The sequence below is a fragment of the Nuphar pumila genome, chromosome 1, assembly GCF_984573655.1.
Source record: "Nuphar pumila chromosome 1, dmNupPumi1.hap1.1, whole genome shotgun sequence".
Taxonomy (NCBI): domain Eukaryota; kingdom Viridiplantae; phylum Streptophyta; class Magnoliopsida; order Nymphaeales; family Nymphaeaceae; genus Nuphar; species Nuphar pumila.
Window position 1 is genome coordinate 300,268 of NC_143249.1, and position 11,753 is coordinate 312,020.

Below are 11,753 nucleotides of genomic sequence, written 5' to 3' on the forward strand. Positions count from 1 at the left end.
GCTTGTGTTGGTGTGGGTCAGGCTTGCCTCGGGCCTGACATGGTCTGAACCGTACACGATCTAGACCGGTCAAATGCCTGCTCCATCTTGTTCAGTTGGGCATCATGCCCTGCACGCCTTTTTACTTCAGGCTTTGACTTCGGGCCTTCCCGCAGTCGTGGAGCAGTTAGGCTGCAGTTGGGTGCAGGCGGCTGGGCCTGCACCCCTTTCCTTGCGTTGTTGGCTGGGTCCAGCTTGGGTCTGGACAGTTCGAGCACACCCGGGGCAGCATAAATGTTGTCCTTCTTCAGTTCGGTCCCTACACCTTGGGACAGCATGTCATGCTGTCTTCACCTTTTTGCTGACTCCACAGTGTTGTCCCAATCTTGCCTGCAGTGCATCCGTGGTGCCCCATGGCACCGATTCAGCTGCTAGATGGGTAGGCCATCTTTGGACAGCTCCAGCCCGCATCTTGTTTCCCTTCGCTTTCTCGCGCGTCGTGGCTGTTTGCAAGCACCCGGACTGCAACCCATGGGGCTGCATGTGTGCTTACGCAGCTCGGGGTTCAATACCCCAACAACGTTATGGATTTGACTTATTGTGTCACAATAAATGTGCTCGTCGACCAAAGCAATTTTATATGTACTTTTCCTCCCGTTGTGGTGCGATCAAGCATTGTTTAGCAACCTCCGAACTACAGCCCATGGGGCTGCAAGCGTGCTTATGACGCAGGACCCAATGTCCCAATGAGACATTAGGTGTTTTTGACTATTTACAACTTGTACGATAACGGCGTGTTGTCCAATAAAAATTTACGTTAAATGGTTATGTATGCGTACTAAATGACAAACCCACCAATACGAGTAATGTGTTGCTTCACCGTGTGCGTGTGTTTGCTCGTATAGAACGTAAAATGTTGCAAGTAACACCTTTTTGAATGCCTTTATAATAAGGTTTTGGCGTAATTGAGGAACCTATAGCGTAGGTCAAAGGAATTAAATGAATATGGTTTTTCCTTGTCTTACAAGGCACGATGCAAATTATATATATTTAAGAGTTTTAACACTTGTATGTGGCGTGGCTTTTGATGAGATTGGAATGACATGTACACGGCCACACATGCTTTAACACGAAAGCGATTGCACAAAAGAATGATATTACATGCTCATGTTGGTGATATTTGAATGTACACTTACATTGGCAAATTGCATGTGTTTTCCCTAAGTACGTAGGGAGCTTGAGGCACACTTATGGATATCGCAGTCTTGTGAGACGTATGCGACTTTTGGAACTCCTTTGCGAGTTGTTTGTGGGCGATGGCCCCACTTCGCGAGATGAGCTCGTTTTTGGTCGAATTACATGGTTTAAGAACCTTGGCATTGCTTGTGAGTCACGCGTTACCGTGGCAAAATGCTTCTAACTGTCCCATCATAACGTGCAATGTTTTGTATTGTCGTTTGGCTAGTTTTCGTACTTATGACACGATTGCACATGTATGTTTACTTGCGTTTGTACAACAGTTCACATTGACACATCAGTTTGCATGTCACAGCTTTTGTGTTGTTACATTAGAAATTTTATATTCCTTGATGCATACTTTACAAGTAGATATGGATTATGAAGTGAATAGTTGTAGTTAATTGCTCATGCTTTGCCTAATTATATTGATTCATGCTAGTATAGATCCATGTGTAGCTTTATACTTGCTCATGTCGTAATTGCTCAATTATTGTAAATTAGCATGCTATGTATGTCTTCAATAGCTTGCATTCGATTTTCACATATGGTATATCGTGTTTTGTTTGTCTCACCAGCTCGAAAGAGTACTAACCCCATTTTATGGGGATACAGGTGTTTACTTAGGCGTATGATGGAGCTCGATGTGCTGCAGCGGACCTTGAACCTCACACTTCTGGACCCTTTTTGGGATTCTGGCAGTTTTTTGGTTTTGTATAAGGGAATTGATTGTAATATTTTGTAAATGCATTTAATAAAAAGTTGTTTCAATTAACTGTTGTTTCACTCCTGCGACCCGCCCCGGAGTTCGCCGCTTGTTTCTCCTTGTTTTGGTTTCTTCTGCACTTGCGCATCTGATTTTCAAAAAAAAAAAAAAAGTTTACCCAAAAATCCAAAGGATTTTACAAGTCTGGGAAATCTGGGGGCGTCGCAGTAACCAAGAGGGAGCCAAGGTTGGCTGGTTGGAGAATGGAGAGAGAGAGAGAGAAGTTCAAAGGGGTTGAAAGATGGATTGAGAGGAGAGAGACCAAGGGCTAGGCGTGTATTTCCTTGGAATTAGGTAAGTAAAGATGGGTCTTATGGTGGCTGGACCGAGGAAAGGGGAAAGAAAAAGAGGAGGGAAAGAAAGAAGGAAAGAAAAAAAAAAAGAAGAAAGGAAAGAGGAAAGAAGAGGGAAAAGGAAAGAAAAGAGGGAAGAGAAGGAAGAAAGAAGAGGGAAAGAAAAGAGAAGGAGGGGAACTGGTCAACCAAGGGGGAGAGGGAAAGAAGGAAGAAGAAGGAAAGAAAAGAAAGAAGGAGAAGAAAAGGAGAGGAAGAAAGAAATGAAAAAAAGAGGAAGGGAGAGGGGGCTGGTCGACCCCTCTTGTGGGTCCCACCTCTTCTAAAAAAAGATGAAATAAAAAAAATACCAAAAAAGAAAACAAGAAAAGATACATTTTTTTTTGTTTTAAAATAAAAATGCAGTTGTACATGAAGGAACCATCTCAGAGTGGGTTCACTTTCCAAATTTGAAATTCTTTTTGATGATCATAGGGGTAGAATAGTCTTTTTAGAAAGATTTTCGACGAAATGAGTTATTTTTGACAGTTTTTGAAACGAACTCAAAAATTGAAGTTTAATACCCCATTGTGAAGCAAATCCGGTTTAGAATTTGAAAATTTGAGTTTGAAAGAAATCCAGATTTTTTTTCTTGAGAAAATATTTCTAAATTTAGAATCTTGGGGGTAAAAATGTCAATTTTGGAAACCCAGAGTTTGAAATTGATTTCTGAAAGCTTTTAAAACTCAATCTGGATTGAAATTTATAAAACTAAAGTTCTGGACTTCAAAAATGAAATGAAATGTGATGAAATGTTATGAAATGATGATAAATGATATGAAACGACATGAAATGTTATGCGAAATGCTAACCCTGAATGAAGAAATTTTGGACATTAGACTTTGATTGACATTTGTACCAGTTCAAAAAGTGTTAAAATTGATAAAATTTGCAAAATGATTCAAGAAATGGTTTTCGGGCTCTACCGGACCAGAGTGACACTGAAAATTAGGGTGCGAGCTGGATTAAACTGAAATAAACTGGATTGGGCTGGATTTTAGAGTTTCAGAACTCAACTGGACTGACAAGGCACCGACTCAACTGAATTCTCCGAATAAATTTTCAAGAAAAGCTGTCATTTTTAGAGAAATGATACGGAATGGTCACTGGAGTGAAGTGAATCACGAACCAGAGTTGGGTTTGAGCTGGAACAAAGATCAGTAATACTGAGATGAACTAAAATCAGAGTTCGAACACTAGCTCGATCGACTGGACTCAGCTCAATTTCAGCTAGATGAGCTGAAATGGGCTAAAATGAGCTACTAGACACTTAGAAGTGATTTTGAACTGAAACTGGAGCATTTGAATTCTTGGTGAGCTCGAGCTAGACTTAGGGGAATATGAGTGATTGTAAATAACTGACTCGGAGATAATTGGCTTGGATTTGCGTGAAAAATGAGCTCATTTTTGAAGAAATGATCTCATTTTGGCAGGAATGGTCAGAAATGAAAATGGACTTCTCACTGTGTGCTCGGGTGAGCTAGAAATGATTGACATTCTAACTGTTCTGAACTGACCAATGAACTTGGTTGACTGCGACTGACTGGGGTTCGGGATGTCCTAAGGGTAAAATGGTAATTTTTTGACACAAATTCAGGATTGGACTCCTATACTGACCTACCAGGGTTGGCACTGCACGAGGGGTGTGTTTTAAAATAGATGAAAAAAATTTAGAGTGTTTACACACTGACACTAGTACGAAGCCGGGAACTGATCTCATGATTATAGTGTTAATCTTGATAAGCAAAAATGCTCTTGTTAAGAGTGGCAGGTTAACGGGATTTCATGCAAACATGTGATCACATGCATTTTGTATGAGGACAAGCTACCAGAGGATTACTGCGATAAGTTCTTCATAGTTGAATTGTATCGAGCTACACATAATGCATATTCATTCCTTCTTATGGTGGATAATGACTCACGCATTGCTTTATCTACTCCTATACTTGTCTATCCACAAAAAGTTGTTAGTAAAGCAAGATAACCTAAGGTAAAGCGACAGAGAATAGAACACAAGAATGTTATGTCATATAAATGCAGTGTATATATATAGTGAGGTTGGCCACAACAAGCAAAAGCACGAATAATAGTATGTTAGAGTACATATGCTTTCCAAAATATAGGGTTTGTTAAGAGTTGTTAAATGAATTATTTTTTTTGTATTTATCTAGTATTGTTTAATGAATTGCTCTAATGACTCTTAAGTCTTTTATGTATATCTTAGGTATGTCTTGACTCATTATTACATGTATGATTGTGATATATTTATCCTATTGTACATGCAATACTGGGGCAAAAACTAAGAATTAAACTTCATACAGGTACGTGTTTATATGTCATATTCTGTTCCACGTGCATAATGACCTTACACTCAATTTATATTGCAGCTCTTAATTTTTGTCAAATAAGACAACTACCATTGGGTTCTTTGGGAAATGGACATAAAGGAGAAGGGATTTGAGTTGTATAATTTCATGCAAGACATCTAAAAAGTTAGAGTTTGATCATATGATATGGGTGGAATAGGAAAGTCATGAACGATCAAAAATTGCAGTTGATCAATTAGTAGTTGTAGTTGCAGTTGCTCGCAAGAAAAGCCAATGATGTGGATCTGGATCTATGTATATAAATGTATTTTTAAAGTCTTTCAAATGGCCAAACCATTCGAGAAAGCGAAAAATCAAAGATGGCTTGGTCAAAGGAGACCTCGGCACTTTATACGCTCCTCACGCCGCTGCGAGCGTGTGAAGTGTAAAGTGCACTATCAAACACCACATTGCGCCTCAATCGCCCTTGGTACACCATCAAAATGCCACATTATGCCTTAAGCGCTTTTGGTGCACCAGTAAAATACCACATTGCACCTCAAGCGCCCTTGGTGCACTATGAAAATGCCACATTGAACCTCAAGTGCTCTTGGTGCAAATGCTACATTGCATCTCATCATCAAAATGCCACGTTGTGCCTCAAGTGCCCTTGCGCACACACGTGCATGCATGCGTCCTGCGCAAAATGTAGCAATGTCCGTGAGCCACCCTAACACACAAAACAAAAACTCTATTTAAACCATAATAAAAATCTCTCCTTCTTAGATACAAGACTAGGGATGGCAGTGGACCGGGGGAAAGCGGGGCCCCGCCTCGCCCCGTTTGGATCGCGGATGAAGGGTATGAAACGGGGATGGAGGCGGGGATGAAGGTTAAAATCCATCCCCGTCCAGGGGTGGAGGCGGGGATGGACGTGCACTTTTCCCTGCCCTGCCCCGTCCCCGCCACGATCCCCGCTTCATCCCCGCCCCAACCCCACCCCGACCACTTTTCCCCGCAATATCCCTGCCCCGCCCCGCCTCATCCCCGTTTGAACCGGGGATGGAGGACATGAAACGGGGATGAAGGCGGGGGTGGAGGATAAAATCCATCCCCGCCAGGGAGGCAGGGCGAGGGTGGAGGATAAAATCTTAAGGCGGGGCGGGGGTGGAGACCTTGTCCCCCGCCCCGCTCCACCCCGCCCCACTGCCATCCCTATACAAGACTAAACATTTTTGGTGAGAAACAACAAAACACCAAAACTTAACAAAATAAGATATATTTTGAAACTTTTTTCAACAAAAAATCATTAAAAGGGAATGTTGCTATCGATGTACATTAACAGTGACCTCGGTTAGGTATGCTATAACGATAGCTGCAAGGTTGTATCCAAAGAAAGGATAAAATCATTACAAATGTCCATAAATTAACCCCAAATGAACTTTTGGATAGAGGAGGAATATTGCTATATTTTGTGGTCATGCAGAGAGATGCCAATATTCTCAGGGGTTGTACGGTGATTTTTTCATCAAAATTTTATTGATGTACACATTTTTTATGTGAAAATTTGTTTTTTTTCAAATAGTTTTTATTATAAAACCTACATGTGACATGTATTTTTGGTCAAAAGGCTTTATATGCTTCTTTCGTATTACTTCCTATGTAGCTTTCAATGTTTCCTACTTGCTTCTTTTAAAGCTTCTTTAAATGCTTCGTGTTTTATGCAGTTATGGTAAGGAGCACATGAGTAGGGAAATTCATGTAATTAAGAATCAAGCATATTTTGGTTATTTTGAAATTTTAGCTGGCCATGCAGCTCTACATGTTTCCACGGTGAAGATAAGGTATCCTCAAAGTTTACTGGTTCTATTTGTACAATAGAGGGTAGGGCGGATAATATATTTCAAATGCGCCATATTTCGTTGGCATGGGTTTGAGATTATTTTGTCTTTCGAGGGGCGAGAATTGCATCTTGCCTAGCTCGGATGTCATTTGACACAAGAATCCTTATTAGACAACAAACAAACTAACGGTAATGGACAAGGTCCAAGGCAATGTTATCAGTATCGGGGCATACGGGCAGAAAATCGATACGCTTCACCCCTGAATCAGCTATTTTTTAATAAATACAAAAATACCAAAAATTAAATTTTTAAAATTTAATAATATTTTAATAGTTTTAACATGTATCATGTTAAGATTGACATATAATATTTTATTATTATTTTCTGGCCGATACAAAATGATTCACTTAAGTATCCATACAGCTGAATCAGCGTCCCAGCCATTGAGATACCGATACTGACAACATTGCCTTTTATTTTCATGATGAACGAATACAAGGAGTCTTGGACCGTTTTTTCCATCCCCTTCTTCTAATTGATCCTCGAATTATAATTTTAAGCGCCCATTTCTAGAGCTGAACTTAATGTCTGAGCTAGGGAATGCCTGTGCTTAATTCTAAAAAAAAAAAGAGAATACCTGTGCTTAGTCCTTACCACCCAACGTATTTTTTTTTTTGCGAGAGAGAGCTGGAGAGAGAAAGCTGGGGTTTGGCAGACCCCTACCAGTTATACAACCATACCATGGGATTCTAACTTACAACGTCCCAACACAAGGTGACGTGCACTAACTGCTCCTTGCCACCTAACGTGTTGTTGGCTCATAAAGGTGCACTTTTTGTTGGCATGCAAAGGGTTAAGGCGCATTGAGTGATTATAAATGCGTTACAATTGATGATACTTAATTTGTAGGACAGAAGGTTGCCTTTCTTGGTTGACGACGCACCTTTTCAAGTACGGGAGTGTTGGTAGAAACATGGATTTGCGGATGAAAGCCAACTGGTGATACCGTTTTCTTTGAGAGAGAAAAGGAACTTTTAGTTAAACTTACTAGCTGTGGTAATTAAATGGCTTAATAACACCCAGCAGCAGTAGTCTCGGTCTGAGAGAGGTACCGTACTCTACCGTCCAACTAGGGGTGGCAAAATCTGACACCACCCGCCAACCCCCTTTTTAGCTGGGTTTGGGTTTGGCTTAAACGGTTTCGTGTCGATAAATGGGTCGACCTGCCTAACCAGTTTATTAAACGGGTCAGGTTCGTGTTAGGGGTATGCCAAGCCGCCAACCCGGCTGACCCGTTTAATAAATGGGTTAGGCGGGTGGGTCAACCGGTTTGCCCGAACCCTATCCACCAACCCGTTTATCCGATCCCGACCTGCCTGCCAATTCGTTTACCCATTTACTCGAACCCGACCCGCCAACCCATTTATCCGACCTGACCCATTTATTAAACGGGTTAACCGTGCCGTGTCGGGTTACTTGTTTAATAAATGGGTCGGGTTTGTGTTTGCCACAACCGACCCGTTTAATAAACGGGTCGAGTTCGTGTTGAGGTATGTTGACTCGCCGACCCGACCCGCCAACACGACCTAATTGCCACCCCTACGTCCAACCCCAATGCATCCTGGATGGGCCAGGATCATACAAAAGACCAAGTGAGGATTGGCATATACATACATGATATATCAAAAAATAGGATGGGTACCTTTTCGGGGATGTGGTGTTGTTTTGGGGGTTGCACGTACTGGCAGGGCCAACTTAAGAAGGATGATGTGGCAGTGACTGTCGACGCCAGTTTTATGATCAAGACTTGGTGGATCGACACTCATGTCCACATCATAACTCATTCAACATCAGTCGTATATATGTCCCCCCTCCCAAACATGCAGGTGCGTGTTCTCGGGTTTGAATGAGCGCCACGTATGTAAGCACGTGGGGCTCACTTCTTCGTGTGTGTCGGCATCACTTAGCATCAGAGTCTGGTGTGTTTGCAAAGACTTAAGTACCCTTTTTCGCCATTAGCGTCATAAATTAATGTTTTGAGTAAAGGACAAAAATGTCCTCTCGTCAGAAAGGATTAAAATCATCATTGTTTCCGCCTTAAGGAGTAAACTCCTCTGCTTTAACAGGAGTTCATCGGAATATGTCGCCCTAAACGTTCTAGATCACCCTTTGATGATGCATCATCTGTTTTAACATGAACTCTCTTTGACGACGCACCCTTTGCCATTGTCTAATATCGTCGGAGCACCCTTTGTCGTCGTCTACTGTCGCCGGAGTACCATTTGTCACTGTTGTCTACTATCGTCGAAGCACCTTTTATCATCGTCTGTTTGTGAGAAATAGTTGAACTACCAGAGAAAATAACATTCTATCTATTATTCATCATGATACCAGGGTGCAAGCGTCGAACTGAGTAAACAGTGAAGAGCGATTTACAGTAGAGATAATGGTGGCAACGTCAAACTGAGTAGAGTAGCGATTTACAATAGAAATCAAATCAGATAATAACGATTTACGATAAAAATCAGATAAGAGAGTAGCGATTTACAGTAGAAATCAAATCAGAAAGTAGCAATTTATAGTATAAATCAGATCAGAGAGTAGCGATTTACTGTAGAAATCAGATCAGAGAGTAGCGATTTACAGTAGAAATCAGATAAAAGTAGCAATTTACAGTAGAAATCAGATAAGAGAGTAGCGATTTACAGTAGAAATCAGATCAGAGAGTAGCGATTTACAGTAGAAATCAGATCAGAGAGTAGCGATTTACAATAGAAATTAGATAAGAGGGTAGCGATTTACAGTAGCAATCAGATCATAGAGTAGTGATTTATATTAGAAATCAGATAAGAGAGTAGCGATTTACAGTATAAATCAGATTAGAGACTAGTGATTTACAGTAGAAATCAAATCAGAGAGTAGCGATTTACAATACAAATCAAATTTCTATTGTAAATCACTACTCCCTGATCTGATTTGTACTGTAAATCGCTACTCTCTAATCTGATTTGTATTGTAAATCACTACTCTCTAATTTGATTTCTATTATAAATCGTTACTCTCTTATCGGATTTCTACTGTAAATCGCTACTCTCTGATCTGATTTCTACACAATGCAATGTTAGAAAATGCTCAAGCAAAAAAACAAAGAAACAAGAACAATCAAACCACAAAGAAGAGGGACACACAAATTTATGTAAAAAAAAACTTTTCTCAAACTAGAGAGAGTAAAAAAACCCACGTCCGCCCAAAGAGAAATCATATTGCTCTTTTCAACAATTATAAGAGAGAAAGAAAAGAAAGAATTTATACAAGGCAAGGGCGACAACTCTAAACCTAAACAAGTCGGGTCCAAGAAAATTTTGTTCTGGGGGGCTGCCACCCAGAGACCCCCGCCCGCTGACCGCACAGAGGGACTCACACTGAGGGGAACCTCTGGACCCTCCTCCCCCCTTTTGTAAGGGAAAAAACTATGAATCGAGTTTCACAAGTCATCAGGCAGAAACGAGAAGGCGGCCATGTGTAACAAAAGATAAAAACAAAAGCGGAACATGCAAATCTATTTATGAGGAGCGGGAGGACATTTTTGTCCAATGCATGTCTATCTTACAGGAGGACATTTCTGTCAAAAGCATATCTACCTTTTTTATATGTTATTTTATTATAAAGTCATCGTTGGCAACATTGGCATATGAATTATCGCGGGTCACAAGATATTCCTCCGTACACACTGAAACACGCAAATTTGTGTTTCGGAGAGAACACACAACACCCTCTCGTAAACTTTCCTTGCACCTCTATTTTTTTTTCATCCATTGGCGTTTTTCTTTTTTTTTTTAATTTATAACCTCAAGAAACCGTACCCGAAGACCTGATTGCACCTGCCGCACTTACGGAGATCGTGCCAGTAGCGCAAAACTCTGAGGCTAGGACTTCTGCTCCCGGAGCCTATGCTATGTAATGGTTTGCTCAGAAAAACGACACCCATGAAAATCAAACCTTGACTGCCCGTCTAGCAGCCAAGGCCCCACCTGACTAAGCCAACTTGCCTTGGGGCTTGGCGGTGTTTGAATGTTGCAATTTGTTTCCTTTGTTTTTCTGTTCTTTTGCTCAACACCGCTTCATTAAACTTGAAACATTTTTGTAACAATTAAACATAAAATTTGTAAATGTTACCCAGTTGATGGAACAATACAAGTTTGAGACCCACTGTGCCGCAAGAACGAAGCTGGGTGTACTTTCCAATGGGCAGGGGAACCTCAAGGGCAATGTTATCAGTATCGTGCATATTGGCCGATACGTATCCTATCAGCAGAAAATCGATACGACACTAACCTGAATTGACTATTTTTTAATAAATATAAAAAATACTTAAAATTAATTCTTTAATATTATTTTAATGGTTTTAACACGTCACGTTTTGATTGACACAACATATTTTTTAGCTGATTCAGAAACGATTCACTTGAGAATCGGTATCTACCTATTCACCTGAATCGTTGGCCAAACAACTCAGGGCCAATAACCGATACTGACAACATTGTTCAAAGGGTTTTACCAACTGGAGGCCAGCCAGCCAATGTGTGGTCGGTGATTAGAGGGTTTTTCCCTCGGACAATCCCAAAAAATGAAACCTAAAATTTTGTCTGACTTGCAGTCGACAAGTAATTTAAAAATAGTAATATAAATGGTTTGGACCAAATTCCAGTTTGTTTAATTGGATTTGGTAAACAAAGTAATATCTGAGTGATAATCAAACTAAAATTCGGTTTCAGCATTTTCACATCCGAGTCTGACCTTAAGTCCTATAAGATCGAATTCCAGTACACGTATATGTCGGATGTATTATGTTATATAATACATACCGATGCACATGATCATGTTTCGATAAAAAATTTTAGCCACCACCGGAAAGTCTCATATTTGTATGAATGGTAGTAAATGTATTAGGCTTCAAGAATGATATTAGAGAGGGTGCGGGTCATGCTATGGAACCTGTACATCAATTTTATACACACACACACACACAAAGGGAAACAACTTATTCTTTTTTTTTTTTAAGAAACTCTTCTTCTCAAACACCATATAATAATAAAGTTTTTCTTTTTAAGATCTTTCCAAGTATACCGGTAGGGTATATATAATAATCAAGTTTTTCTTTTTAAGATCTTACCAAGTATACTGGTAGGAGTCTGCCTAACACCAGCTTGATTATAGAAAAAAAAAATCTACCAAGGTCCAAGACTGAAACGAACCAATGGATTCCTCCAAACAAAATAAAGAAAAAGAC